Source organism: Trichechus manatus, unplaced genomic scaffold, assembly GCF_000243295.1.
Source record: "Trichechus manatus latirostris isolate Lorelei unplaced genomic scaffold, TriManLat1.0 scaffold00070, whole genome shotgun sequence".
NCBI lineage: Eukaryota > Metazoa > Chordata > Mammalia > Sirenia > Trichechidae > Trichechus > Trichechus manatus.
Window position 1 is genome coordinate 5,602,040 of NW_004444006.1, and position 16,029 is coordinate 5,618,068.

General features: G+C 39.3%; 1 protein-coding gene across 7 annotated transcripts in view; it reads left to right on the forward strand.

Annotated features, from left to right (window-relative positions):
• Positions 1-16,029, forward strand: part of EDA (ectodysplasin A) — a 628,413-nt gene that overhangs the window by 74,931 nt on the left and 537,453 nt on the right. The gene's annotated exons all lie outside the window — the stretch shown is intronic.

Here is a 16,029-nt window from a genome sequence, read left to right on the forward strand (position 1 = left end):
TCCTTTACTGAGAGTGGTATGTTGAAGCCTCCTACTATTATTGTGGAACTGTCAATTTCTCTTTTGAGTGCTGTTAGAATTAGTTTTATGTATTTTAGAGCCTTGTCATTGGGTGTGTAGATGTTTTTATTATGGTTATGTCTTCATGATGTACTGTCCCCTTAATCATTGTGTAGTGTCCTTCTTTGTCTTTTATTGTGGATTTTGTTTTAAAGTCTATTTTAGCTGAGATTTGTATTGCCAGTCCTGCTGTTTTTTGGTAGTTTTTTACTTCATCTTTTTTTTCGAACCTTCAACTTTTAATAAATTCATGTCTTTCTTTCTAATGTGTGTCTCTTGTAGACAGCATGTTGATGGGTCCTGTTTTTTTTATCCATTCTTTCACTCCATCTTTTTATGGGTGTATTTTGGCCATTTACATTCAGTGTAATTATTGATAGCTGTGAGTTTATTGCTGTCATTTTGTAGTGCTTTTTTTTTTGTGATGTTGATGCTTTCTTTGTTCCTCTTACCCTCCTGTGCTGAATTCCTTTTGTTTGTGGATTTTTTTTTCATTTCTTTTGTTTTTGTAGGTTTTGTTTTTACTGAGACTTTATGTTTTTCCTCTTTATTTTGATGAGGTTTTTTGTTAACTTTCTTTGTGGATACCGTGAAATTTACCCTTATCTTCCTAAGTTTGAAGCAGTCTTTTATTACTTGGTATCGCTTTGTCTTCCTCTCCATTAGAAGGTTCTATACCTACACTGTTTATTCTCTCTTTTGTTGTTCTGGTGTTTTTGTCATTTACAGATTAACTTCTCTGATTCCCTGTTGTATTTCTTTTGTTTTTGCATAGTCCTTGAGAGTTATTCCATTTGGTGCTTGGCTGAGTTCTTTATCTCTTCATTTGATGCTTAGCATTTCAAGATTGTCATTTTCTCTGTTTGGCTTGTTTTTTCAGATCTTTGTTGTGGAGGGACAACGTTGTGTTTTTGTCTATAGTGCCATGTTGCCTGGAAGAGAATGTGACCTTGATTAGAAATAAAGTTTCTCTTTTGTTATTTGTTAAGTTAAACGAGGTCATACTGGAGTAGGTTGGATCCTAATCCTAATCCTTTCTGAGTGGTGTCTTATAAAATAAGAGACACACGAAGAGCTTCACACACTGGGGGAAGATGCAATGTGAAGCTACACCTACAAGCAGCAAAGGAATGCCAAGGATTGCTAGCAGAAACCAGAAGCTAGGTGAGAGGCATAGAACAAGGCACCCAGAAGAAATTGGCATGGGCAAGACCCTGATTTGGACTTCTAGCCTCCAGAACTTCGAGAAAATGCATTTCTGTTCTTTAAAGCCTCCCACTTTGTGGTATCTTGTTATGGCAGTCCTAGATAACTAAAAAATATATATTCACCACAGTTAAAATTTATTTTAGAAAATGATCATAGACTTAAGTGTAAGCCCCCAAATAATGAAACTGTTAAAAGAAACGGAGGAGAAAATGTTCAGGACCTTAGATTGGCAAAGATTTCTTAGATACAAAACCAAAAACTTGGTCCATAAAAGAAAAAAAAAAGATAAGCTGGACCTCATCAAAATAAAAACCTTTTACTTTTCAAAATAAAATATTAAGAAAATAAAAATACATGCAATAGACTAGGAGAAAATATTTGTGAAACACATATCCAATAAAAAACTTGTATCCAGAATTTACAAAGAATACTTGGAACACAGTAATAAGATTACAAACAAACCAATAAAAAAAATGGGCTAAAAATATGAACAGACATTTCACCATAGAAGATACATGAATGGCTAACCAACACATAAAAAGATGCATAACATCATTATTCACCAGGGGAATGCAAATTAAAACCACAATGAGATGCCATTTCACACCCACTAGAATTGGTATAATCTAATAGAAAAGTGGTGATGTGAAGAAATGGGTACCCTCATACATTGCTGTTGGGAATGTAACATGGTGCAGCTGATTTGGAAAAGTTTGGCACTTCCTTAATAAGTTAACGTTAGCGTTTAGCATCCAAAAAAAAAAAAAAAAAAGATATGAGAAATTAAAAACATTATGCTAATCAGAAAATCCTAACATATGAAGTAGATTATGAAATTAATGATTTTACCACAAAGCTAGTAAGTCAAGGACATTGAAGCATTCTATGGTAACAACTAAAAAAAAAAAAAACCCTTGCCGTCGAGTCGATTGCTACTCATAGCGACCCTATAGGACAAAGTAGAACTACCCACAGGGTTTCCAAGGCTGTAATTTTTTACAGGAGCAGATTGTCACACCTGTCTCCTGAGAGCATAGCATCCAGCAATTCCACTTCTACATCTATACCCAAGATAAATGAAAACATATATTCACATCAAAACCTCTAGATAAATGGTCATAGCATTATTCACAATAGCCAAAAAATAGAAACAACCCAGATACCCATCAACTGATGAATAGATGAATAAAATGTGCTATATCCATACAATGGAATATTATTCGACCACAAATATTAACGAAGTATGGATCCATGCTACAATATGGATGCGCTTTGAAAATATGCTAAGTGGAAGAAATAAAACAGTTGTCATGGAGTCAACTCTGACTCATGGCAATCTCGTGTGTCAGAGAAGAACTGTGTTCCACAAAGCTTTCAGTGGCTAATGTTTCAGAAGTAGATCGCTAGGCCTTCCTTCCGAGGCACCTCTGGGTGGAGTTGAACCACCAACCTTTCGTTTAGCAGCGAAGCATCTTAAACATTTGCACCAGTCATTTGTCACAAAAGACCAAATATTGTGTGATTCCATTTATATGAAATGTGAAGAATAGGTAAATATATAGAGACAGAAAATAGATTAGTGGATGCCTGGGCTTGGTGGTGGGAATGGGGAATTAACTGTATATGGACATGAGGGGGCTTATTGGTTGAATAAAAATGTTCTAAATCTGATTCATCACAGCCAGGGTGGTAGCAGTGGAACTAATAAGAAAGGAAATGATGCAAGAGATATCATGAAGTTACACCATTCTTTTTTTTTCTGTCAGTGACTAAGTGCATTTATTCTCACTATACATTTTGTTAAAAACTGGATTTTTTAAAATTGTGCTTTAGATGAAGGTTTACAGAACAAATTAGTTTCTCATTAGACTATTCATACACATTTTGCTTTGTGAGATTGGTTGCCAACCCCACGATATGTCAACACTCTCTCTTTCTTGACCTTGGGTTCCCCGTTTCTACTTGTCTAGTTTTCCTGTCCCCTCCTGCCTTCTCGTCCTTGCCGCTGGGCTGGTGTGCCCATTTAGTCTAGTATACATGGTTGAGCTATGTTTATTATTGTTTGTTTTCTGGACTTGTTTAATCTTTGGCTCCTGCATATGTCTGTCACAGTTGTACTGTGGGGGCTTGCGTGTGTGTTGCTGTGATGCTGGAAGCTATGCCACCAGTATTCAAGTACAAACAGGGTCACCCATGGTGGACAGTTTCAGCTGAGCTTCCAGATTAAGACAGACTAGGAAGAAGAACCTGGAAGTCTACTTCTGAAAAAAATTAGCCAGTGAAAACCTTATGAATAGCAGTGGAACACTGTCTGATGTAGTACCAGAGGATGAAGCCCTCAGACTGTAAGGCACTCAAAATCCGAACTGGGGACGAGCTGCCTCCTCAAAGTAGAGTCAACCTTAATGACATGGATGGAGTCTAGCTTTTGGGACCTTCATTTGCTGATGTGGCACGACTCAAAATGAGAAGAAACAGCTGCACACATCCATTAATAACTGGAACGTGGAATGTTTGAAGTGTGAATCTAGGAAAATTGAAAATCATCAAAAATGAAAAGGAAGGCACAAACATTGATATCCTAGGCATTAATGAGCTGAAATGGACTGGTACTGGCCATTTTGAATTGGACAATTATATGGTCTACTATGTTGGGAATGACAAAGAGGAATGATGTTGCATTCATCGTCAAAAAGAACATAGCAAGAACTATCCTGAAGTATAACGCTATCAATGGTAGGATAATATCCATATGCCTACATGGAAGACCAGTTAATACAACTATTATTCAGATTTATGCACCGACAACTAAGGCCAAAGTTGAGGAAACTGAAGATTACCAACTTCTGCAGTCTGACATTGATGGAACATGCAATCAGGATGCATTGATAATTACTGGTGATTGGAATGCAAAAGCCAGACACAAAGGAGAAGGATTGGTAGTTGGAAAATATGGACTTGGTGACAGAAACAATTCCAGAGATCACATCATAGAATTTTGCAAGACCAACTACTTTCTCATTGCGAATACTTTTTTTCAACTACATAAACGGCAACTATACACATGGACCTCGCTGGATGGAATACACAGGAATCAAATCGACTACATCTGTGGAAAAAGATGATGGAAGACATCAATATCAGTCAGAAGAAGGCCAGGGGCCAACTGCAGAGCAGACCATCAATTGCTCAAATGCAAGTTCAAGCTGAAGCTGAAGAAAATTAGAACAAGTTCATGAGAGCCAAAGTACGACCTTGAGTATATCCCACCTGAATTTAGAGACCATCTCAAGCATAGATGTGACTTATTGAACACTAATGACAGAAGACCAGATGAGTTGTGGAATAACATCAAGGATATCATATATGAAGAAAGCAAGAGGTCATTAAAAAGACAGGAAATAATGAAAAGACCAAAATGGATGTCAGAAGAGACTCTGAAACTTGTTCTTGAACATCCAGTAGCTAAAGCAAATGGAAGAAATGATGAAGCAAAAGAGCTAAACGGAAAATTTCAAAGGGTGGTTCCAGAAGACAAAGGAAACTATTATAATGACATGTGCAAAGGCCTGGATTTAGAAAACCAAAAGGGAAGAACATGCTTGGCATTTCTCAAGCTGAAAGAACTGAAGAAAAAAATTCAAGCCTCTAGTTGTAGTAGTGAAGGATTCTATGGGCAAAATACTGAATGATAAAGGAAGTGTTGAAAGAAGATGGAAGGAATACACAGAGTCACTGCACCAAAAAGAATTGGTTGACATTCAGTCATTTCAGGGGGTAGCATATGATCAAGAATAAATGGTACTGAAGAAGGCCAAGCTGCACTGAAGACACTGGTGTAAAACAAGGCTCCAGCAATTGACAGAGTACCAATTGAGATGTTGCAACAAACAGATGTAGGACTGGAAGTGCTCACTCATCTCTGCCAAGAAATTTGGAAGACAGTGACCTGGCCAACCAATTGGAAGAGATCCATATTTTTGCCTATTCCAAAGACAGGTGATCCAACAGAATGCAAAAATTATCAGACAATATCATTAATATCACATGCAAGCAAAATTTTGCAGAAGATCATTCAAAAGTGGTTGCAGCAGTATATCAACAGGGAATTGCCAGAAATTCAAGGCCAATTCAGAAGAGGATACGGAAGGAGGGATGTCATTGCTGATGTCAGATGGATCACGGCTGAAAGCAGAGAGTACCAGAAAGATGTTTACCTGTGTTTTATTGACTATACAAAGGCATTTAACTGTGTGAATCATAACAAATTATGGATAACATTGCAAAGAAATGGGAATTCCAGAACACTTAATTGTGCTCATGAGGAACCTGTATATAGATCAAGAGGCAGTTGTTCAGACAGGACAAGGGGATACTGCATGGTTTAAAGTCAGGAAAGGTGTGTGTCAAGGTTGTATCCTCTCACCATACTTATTCAATGTGTATGTTGAGCAGATAATCCCAGAAGCTGGACTGTTTGAAGAAGAATGTGGCATCAGGATTGGAGGAAGACTCATCAGTAACCTGCGTTATGCAGATGACACAACCTTGCTTGCTGAAAGTGAAGAGGACTTGAAGCACTTACTGATGAAGATCAAAGACTACAGCCTTCAGTATGGATTACACCTCAATATAAAGAAAACAAAAAAACTCATAACTGGACCAGTAAGCAACATCATGATAAATGGATAAAAGAATGAAGTTGTCAAGGATTTCATTTTACTTGGATCTATAATCAACACCCATGGAAACAGCAGTCAAGAAATCATACAACACCTTTCATTGGGCGAATCTGCTGCAAAACAACTCTAAGTGTTAAAAAGCAAAGATGTCACTATAAGGACTACAGTTTTATCTAGCTCTGCCTGGGACCCTCTATTGTGATCTCTGTCAGAGCAGTTGATGGTGGTAGCTGGGCACCGTCTAATTGTGCTAGACTGAGTCTGGCGGGGCTCTGGTAGTTGTGGTCCATTAGTCCTTTGGACTAATCTTTCCCTTGTGTCTTTGGTTTTCTTCATTCTCCCTTGCTCCAGACAAGTTGGGACCAGTGGAGTATCTTAGATGGCCGCTCTCAAGGTTTTAAGACCCCAGATGCTACTCACCAAAGTAGGATGTAGAACATTTTCTTTATAAACTATGTTATGCCAATTGAGCTAGGTGTCCCCCGAGACCAAGGTCCCCAGCCCTCAGCCCAGTCATTCAGTCTCTCAGGGAATTGCGGTGGGTCTACGAAGCTTTTGGAAACCCTAGTGGTGTAGTGGTTAAGTGCTATGACTGCTAACCAAAAGGTCAGCAGTTCAAATCCACCAGGTGCTCCTTGGAAACTCTATGGTGCAGTTCTACTCTGTCCGATAGGGTAGCTATGAGTTGGGACCGACTGAACGGTAACGGTTTTTTTTTTTTTAATGAAACTTCTATGACCTTGCTTTGGTCAAGTTGTGCGAACTTCTCTAGTATTGTGTACTGTCTTCCCTTCACCAAAGTTATCACTTACCTATTGTCTAGTTAGTTTTTTCCCTCTCCACACCTACCCATCCTTGTAACCATCAAAAACTGCTTCTTTCTGTGTGAAAACCTCTTCATGAATTTTTATAATAGTGGTCTCATACAGTATTTGTCCTTTTGTGATTAACTTATTTCACTCAGCACAATGCCCTCCAGATTCATCCATGTTGTTAGATGTTTCACAGATTCATCATTGTTCTTTATTGTTATACAGTATTACACTGTGTGTATGTACCATAATTTGTTTATCCATTCATCTGTTGATGGACACTTAGGTTGTTTCCATCTTTTTGCTATTGTGAATAATGCTGCAATGAACATGGGTGTGCATATGTCTATTTGTGTGACGGCTCTTATTTCTCTAGGTTATATTCCCAGGAGTGAGATTGCTGGATTGTATGGTATTTCTATTTCTAGCTTTTTAAGGAAGCACCATATCGTTTTCCAAAATGGTTGTACCATTTTACATTCCCACCAGCAATGCATAAGAGTTCCAATCTCCCTGCAACCTCTCCAGTATTTGTTATTTTCTGTTTCATTTATACCAGTAATTTTGGGGTGAGGTGATATCCACTGTAGTTTTGATCTGCGTTTCTCTAGTGGCTAGTGATCATGAGCATTTCCTCATGTGTCCATTAGCCACCTGAATGTCTTCTTTGGTGAAGTGTCTGTTCGTATCCTTTGCCCATTTTTTAATTGGGTTATTTATCTTTTTGTTGTAAAGGTGTTGGATTTTAGGGATGAGACCTTTGTCGGATTTGTAATAGCCAATTTTTTTCCCCCAGTCTGTAGGTTCTCTTTTTACTCTTTTGATGAAGTTTTTTGATGAGCGTATTTAATTTTTAGTAGATCCTAGTTATCTAGCTTATCTTCTGGCGTTTGTGTATTGTTGGTTATGTTTTGTATCCCGCTTATGGTGTGTATTAGGGCTTCTAGCATTGACCTTATTTTTTTCTTCTATGATCTTTACAGTTTTTGATTTTGTATTTAGGTCTTATTTTTTTAGGTGCTATTATAAATGGTATTGCTTTCCTGATTTCCTTTTTGTAGTTCTCTTTATTGGGAAGTTACACCATTTTTAAAGTTACTAAAATTCATTCAATTGTACACCAGATTTGACAAATTCTATGACATGTGAATTATAGCTGAATAAAGCTGTTATTTTTAAAAAGTGTCTGGCAAATAGAAAGAAGATTGTCAATAAATGTCTGAGGGTTATTGGTTGTTTCTGAGTATGAAGCCCATCTTTAGTGGAAGAACTTTAAGACTGGTCATGCAAATTATCCCTGAACTTTTTCCCCCCAACAGAGGTAGCTAGTGCCCCAATCTAGGATCAATTCAATGAGAAGTTCCAGGAATGGGGGTCTAGTTATGTATAATATGAAAAAGCTCTGTGGGTGATTCTGGTGTGCATTCCAAGGTAAACATCTGTGATTTATGGAATTTAGATGGGTTGGTATGGTTAAACCTAGGGTGCATGTGTGGCCTCATGGCTACTTACAATAGAATGGGCGTGCAGTAATCATGAATCCTGGCCTAAAACAATCTCTCTGTCTCTCTCTCGCTCACTGTCACTTTCATTATCTCTAATAGAAACAGCTAGTTCTTACTAGATCCTACTTAGAAATTTCCCCAGAATAATAGATTTAAAATGTATTATACAGATCATCTGTTGCAGTGGTTTTTAACCAGGGGTGCATATTAGTCTTACCTGAGGAACTTTTTTAAAGCACACATGTCCCTGGCCACACCTAGGCACTTATCATCAGTCTTTACAGTGGGACCATGAACACATACATTTTCGGGAAAAAAAGCTTCTCAGATGATGCAGATACTCATCCCAATTTGAGAACTACTGCTATAAAGGAGGAGCCCTAGTGGTGCTGTATTTAAGAGCTATGGCACGCTACGGCTGCTAATCCAAAGGTCAGCAGTTTGAATCCACCAGCTGCTCCTTGGAAACCCTATGGAGCAGTTCTACTCTGTCCTGTAGGGTTGCTATGAGTCGGAATCGACTCGACGGCAATGGTTTTAACGGGCTCTAAAGGAAGAAATAAAATAAACAGTATAAAGGAGATTGTCGCAGCCCCTCACATGGGGCACCATCTGTCGCAGCAGCGACGGTTGTCGGGGCGGCGGAGACAATAACCAATGCCACAACTCTTACAGAGAAGTGGGGCCAGGAGGGTCACTCTGAGGAGTTGAACCTCGGCTTCAGTCCCAGGAGTTTATTTTATAGTCAGTACAGCAAACAGTGAAGCAAATAACAGAACAATGGGCTTTGGGTGAATAACAATAAGTTTCGGGCAAGGGAGGAGGAATTCAGGTAAACAAGCCAATCAGTAACGGGTTTGGAAAAACAAGTCGTGACAAGTCTCAACATGCTGGGGACAAGTCTCAACATGTTGTGCAGCATAAAGGCCTTTATACATCCATATTTTAATGGCACATATCCCCACAGGAGATAACATTTGGTTTCCTGTGCCTAGCTTTAGCTCCCCTGTCATGGATCATTAGGTTTTTATTACCTATGATACTGGGACCACCTTTGAAGATCACTGTTTCATGAGCTTGGGTGGTAGTGAATGCTTAATGAACATCTCCATGGAATACCATTTGGGAAATTAACTCATAAACTGTATACCTTTTGACATGAGAGGGATTAGATTTCAGAAAACTCTGATATACAGTTCCTCAGCCAGGTGACAGTGCTGTGTACTTGGAATAGTCCAGGGATGAAGGTGGTTCCCTGCCTTTTGTGGCTTCCTGGGAATTGCGCTGCTGCTAACTGCTGAGAATAATGGTCTGCAGAGTAATTTTCTCCATGCACATCCACCTGTCAGTTGGCCTGTACTTCAGAGATGAAGAGTAATTTTTATTGAGGTGATGGTGTGTAGTAGTGGTTGAAACTAAACATCCACAATGAAATTGATTTCCAAAGGGAGATAACTTCTGAATTTTATTTTGTGGTCTTTCGATTGTTATTTTTATTTTGTCCTGCCACACCAGTGGCCTGCAATGGGAAAGAAACCTTGAATACTAGTAGGGTTTTGGACTCATCCACAAAATCCATGGCTAGAATCACTGGATGCTCCTACAGCACTTTTTCTCTGTAGTGTAAATGCTCAGGTTGGGAAAAACTCTGAGAGTTTCTTATGAAAGGGAAAGAGCTTAACACCTGTCACAGCTAGTTAGACTGAGGGGGAAAAAGGAAGAGAGCTAGGTTTAGGAGTTCCCTCGACTCAACCACCCCTTCCTTGAGTCCCTATTATGCGCAAGACACAATGCTACTGTGGATTCTAGTCCTCAAAACTGATTTAGCTAACAAAGAATCAACCAAGGAGTACAAACCTACTTTGTTTTTAATGACATTAGACAAATCCTTTTGGTAAAGTTTTTTTCTGCCTGGATTTCCAGCTGACATCTTTCCCTTCCCTCCTCCACACCAAATTTTACAAAATTAGGCCCTAGTTTGATTTTCTCAGTCACTCAGGCATAAAACCTTGGAGGCACTTTTTTTTTTAATTTCCCTTTCCCTTGGTACTCATATTTAGCAGTCAATTGCCAAGTTGATTCATACTTGGTGAAGGTGGTTTATACTTAATAATGTCTCTTGTATCACTCACTCCCTTTCTTTCTGGTCCCACTGCTACCACTTTGGCTATGTTTTGATTAGATGATATTCAGGTCCCTCCCAGCCAAGAAAACCTGTGATTCTACCTTAGCTCCTTATTACCTCACTCCTGCAGTTGTTATACAGTTGTTGTTGTTAGGTGCTGTCGAGTTGGTTCTGATTCATAGCGACCCTATGTACAACAGAATGAAACATATGCTTGAGCCCATTGTTGCAGTCCATCTCGTTGAGAGTCTTCCTCTTTTTTTCTGACCCTCCATTTTACCAAGCATGATGTCCTTCTCCAGGGACTGGTCCCTCCTGATAACATGTCCAAAGCATGTGAGATGAAGTCTTACCATCCTTGTTTCTAAGGAGCATTCTGACTGTACCTCTTCTAGGACAGATTTGTTCGTTCTTCTAGCCACCCAGGGTATATTCAATATTCTTTGCCAACACCATAATTCGAAGACGTCAATTCTTCTTTGGTCTTCCTTATTCATCGCCCAGCTTTCGCATCTTTTCATTTGTATACCATCTTTGGAGAAACGTCTATGCAAATCCTTTGCCTATTTTTAATTGAGTATGTGTGTTTTTATTGTTGAGTTGTAAGAGTTCTTTATATATTCCGGGTACTAAACCCTTATGAGAGATACGATTTGCAAATATTTCCTCCCATTATGTGGTTTGCAATTCTTTATTTTTGAAATGCTCTCGTTTGGTTTTTGTGGCATTGGCTTCCTTGTTTTTCTTTTTTCCTGCCTCTCTGGCTATTCCTTCTCAGGTTCTTTTAGACGTTCTTCTCCAGCTCATCTCTTAATGTTGATATTTCCCAGATCTACAAGGAGTCCTGGTGGCACAGTGGTTAAGTGCTTGGCTGCTAACCAAAAGGTTGATGGTTCGAACCTACCAGCTGCTTTGCAGGAGAAAAGACCTGGTGATCTGCTCCCATAAAGATTTCCGCTTGGGAAACCCTATGGGGCAGTTCTACTCTGTCATATAGGGTCGCTACGAGTCGGAATTGACTCTATGCCACACAACAGCAGCATACCCTTGGGTCTTTGCTCTTGTTACTCTATACATTCCCCCAGCACTACCTCTTTAAAATGCATGGCTTTGACTGTTGCCTATGTGGGATGACTTTAAAATCAAGATCTGCAGCCCAAACCTATTTTCTGTGGTCCATGCCCACTGAGTTGTAGCATAATTTCTATTGGAAATCTTCACTTGGGCGTCCCATAAAGCAAAAGCAAACCCATTGCCGTCAATTCCAACTCATAGCGACCCCATAGGACAGAGTAGAACTGCCCCATACGGTTCCCAAGGAGCACCTGGTGGATTCAAACTGCCAGCCTTTTGGTTAGCAGTCGTAGTTCTTAACCACTACACCACCAGGCTTTCCAAATAGACAACTTAAAATCAAGTTATCCTAAACAGTGTTTGTCTCCTCCCCACCTCAAACCTGCTTCTCCTCCCCTGTTCACTATCTCAGTGAGTAGCGCTATGATCCATTTACTTATCTAAGCCAGGAGTCTAGGAATTGTTCTAGATTCCTTCTCACTCCTCCACCACATTCTAACACAAAATATTATAGATTCTACCTCTTTGAAGTATGTTCAGTCTGTATCTTACCATTTTAATACCTACTGCCTCAAATGCCATCACCACCCTGGTTTAGTGTAACTTCTACTTTTTTCCAAAACTCAGTTCAAGTGTTTACTACTCCAGAAAACTTTCTCTGCTAAGTCTGAAATAGAGGCTGCAAAAGACCTCTTCAAAGTGTTAAAAAAGCAAAGATGGCACTGTAAGGACTAAGGCGTGCCTGACCCAAGCCATAATATTTTCAATCGTCTCATATGCATGTGAAAGCTGGACAATGAATAAGGAAGACTGAAGAAGAATTGATGCCTTTGAATTAGGGTGTTGGCGAAGAACCTGGACTGCCAGAAGAATGAACAAATCTGTCTTGGAAGAAGTACAGCCAGTAGCAGTCAGCAAAAGAGGAAGACCCTCAACAAGATGGATTGACACAGTGGCTGCAACAATGGGCTCAAGCATAGCAACAATTGTGAGGATGGCACAAGACCAGGTAGCATTTTGTTCTGTTGTACATAGGGTCGCTATGAGTTGTAAGCAACTCGACACCTAACAACAACATATAATTCTCTACTAAACTGCCTTCTTTACTAAACTGAGGTTCTTCCTTCCTAACCCGTCTCATATGACTTTACCTCCTCAATAACTAGCATGATGTCTTACACACGAAAGATGATCAAACTTTTGTTTCTTCTTGCTGCTTAAATTTTTTTTCAAACTCCCCATTCCTCCTTCCTTCATCCCTTGTAAGCCACTATTCTTCTTTCGTCTCAGTGAATTTACCTATCTAGATATTTCATATAAGTGGGGTCATACAGTATTTGTCCTTTTGTGTCTGGCTTATTTCACTTAGCATAATGTTTTCAAGGTTCATCCATGTGGTGGCATGTATCAGAACTTCATTTCCCTTTATAGCTGAATAGTACTTCAGTTTACGTATATACCACATTTTGTTTATCCCTTCATCTGTTGATGGGCACTTGTGTTGTTTCCACCTTTTGGCTATTTTGATGAACATTGGTGTGCATGTGTCTGTTTGAGTCCCTGCTTTCAATTCTTCTTGATACATGTCTAGGAGTGGAATTGCTGCATCATATGGTAATGCTATGTTTAACTTTTTGAGGAACTACCAAACTGTTTTCTACAGTGGCTGCAACATTTGTTATTTACCTTTTTTCTTTTTCAATAGCCATCCTGGTACATGTGAAGTGATATATTATTGTGGTTTTGATGGATGAAACAGAGACAAGCACTTTGCTTTAGTCCTTTAGGTAGTCACTTGACTGATTCAAATGCGAAAAAACCACACTTTGTTAATAAATTGTGTTCTGCTCATTCCAGAACCAGAGACCAAGATCCTAAGCTTGATATGCGGCTACCACTTCTAGCTGGCTGCCGAGTGGGGGCAGTGGTAGTGCTCAAGCCAGTATATTTTAAAAAAACAGAGTTCCATAGTCTTCCTACTGTTCTGCAAGTGTTCACCCAGCTGCCGTGGTTTCTCGACTGTTCACCAGAGTTCTGACATGGTTAGTACTATCATCTGCTGCTTGTTTTTTGTCTTTTCTGTGGGAGGACAGGAGTGTAGAGCTTCTTACTCCACCATCTTAGTTCTGGTATCAGTGCTCAAACTTGAGAAGGAAAGAATGAAAATGTAATGCTTTATTATGAGTCTCTAGGCAGAATAACGTTCAAAGAAATTTTCTTTCTAGCTTTTTGTTATTATAGCTGTCCACTTATTGATAGGATTGTATTCTTGGTGGGAACTGGACTTGTATGAGGTGAACAAAAGAAGATTAACTGTGTTATGTCAGACATGCCATCTCACTTTCTCCATTATGCTCCAGTAAAGTGTTAGAAGGTTATGACAGTGTCATAAATGGGACGAGGGGTTGAGGAAACAGGACAAACAGGCTTTTTAAGCAATAATTTTTAGCATAGCCCTGGGAGATCACACAACAGTGTAGCTGAACAGAATTTGACTAGACTATCTGGTCCAGGCCCTTCTGGCTTTAAGCAGGTGAGTCTAAAGTATTCATGAGAAATGGTTGCTCAAAAGTTCCTAATTATCTCATTGGGAAGAATATCCAATGATGATGGGAAGAAAAAGTATAAGGAACACATATAAAAGTGAAAAATTATGTATGCCAAGGAGTCTACAGGTGTACTTCCGTACAGAGAAGAGATACATTAGAAAAAGACTGACTAAGGCGCAAATCTATAAAAACCAAACCAAACCAAACCCATTGCCGTTGAGTCAATTTCAAGTCATAGAGACCCTTATAGGACATAGTCGAACTGCCCCATAGCATTTCCAAGGCTGCAAATCTTTACGGAAGCAGACTGCCACATCTTTCTCCTGTAGAGTGGCTGGTGGGTTCAAAGCGATGACCTTTCAGTTAGCAACTGAGTGCTTAACCACTGTGCCACCAGGGCTTCTTAAATCTATATACAGAACCCTGTTGTTTTTTTCATTGCCTGTCATTAACACATGGGAGATTTCATTCCTGAAAATATGTCTGGACTCTAGTGTGATTGGGAAAAGCAATATTTCATGAATATTTTAAGAAGGTTTATAATAAATTGGAGTGTTCACAGGTTTTGAGTCAGTCTGATAAGGGTGAGGGTTTGAATCTCACCTCACCCTTATCAGTTATGTGAGTGTGAGAATGCTACTTAACCTCTCTAAGCCTCAGTTTTCTCATCTTAAAATGGATACTATAAATTATACCCAGTATTACAGTCGCTGCTACTTACCTACCCAACATTATGAGTCCCTAGACAGAACAGCAGTTCCTTCCAACTTGACAGAACCCAATATTTTTTCACGTCTCTGCCCTCCTCTTCATGTCTTGTGCTTAAGTGGAAGCTGGCTACCGCAAATCAGGAAAGTGAATCCTGATTGACTGTGGTGATTATATCAGTAATAAATATGTAAAACACTAGCAAAGTATTTGTCATTGTCCTGTAAATGGTGGCTATCATGTGGATTTATGAGTTCCTTTGTCTTCATGTGGCGCAGACGTTAAGAGCTCGGCTGGCTGCTAACCAAAAAGGTCAGCAGTTCGAATCCACCTTGGAAACCCTGTAGGGCAGTTCTCCTCTATCCTGTAGGATTGCTATGAGTTGGAATCAACTTGATGACAATGGGTTTGGTTTTGGTTTCTTTGGATGTTTTCAAGGACAGGATTAATCATAATGCAAAGTGAACTTTAGAGATGCAACTCCTGGTATTTAGGGGATAGTGAGTCCAGGAAATGTGAACAAAGATAATTTAAAAAGAAATATTAAAATAAGGAATTCTGGAAGCTTGAGAAACTGGAGACAAGTGGCCATTAGACAAGGCTGGACTACTAAAGAGAGGCGTGCTTGGTGGAATGGTAAGGGCAGAAGTGATAGGAGCCAAGGAAGGAGTGAGACCTTTATCTGAGGAGGGCAGGGCAGTACTTCTGATTAAAGGTCCAGGAGATATATTTTGAACTTAATTCAAGGATAAAACCTATAGGTCAAATAGAGAGATCCTGGCTTCTTAGCTTCCTCAGCAATTACTCCTTACTGTGCTAAACACACATTAAGTTGTTATCTGATGTGGAGTCAAAGGAAAGAAGGCATTACAGGGTAAAAGACTCTTAAGTTGCTCCTAGGATCTGGGCTAAAGGAGTGAGCCAGATGCCTTGGGAAAGACCCACATCATATAGTTGATTAAACTGCTTTGCTTCAGGCTGTTTAATTTATGAGGTTGTGTTCTGTAACTGACCATGAATATAAAATTTGCAGACTGAGGTTGGATCATACTGTTGTAAACAGGTTTTGCATTCTAAGTGGAGGATGGTGGGGAGATAAGCTACATGGTACTACAGAGACTTTGGAAACCAAAGTCAGGATTTGAATCCTAGCTCCGCCATTTACTACTAGTCATCTCCATTTCCTCATCTACACAATAGACATAATAAGTTATCTACTCTATAGAGTTATGAGTATTAAAGAGGCTATGCATACGAACCTTTTAACACAGTGCTTGGCACATAGTAAGTGCTCACTAAATGTTA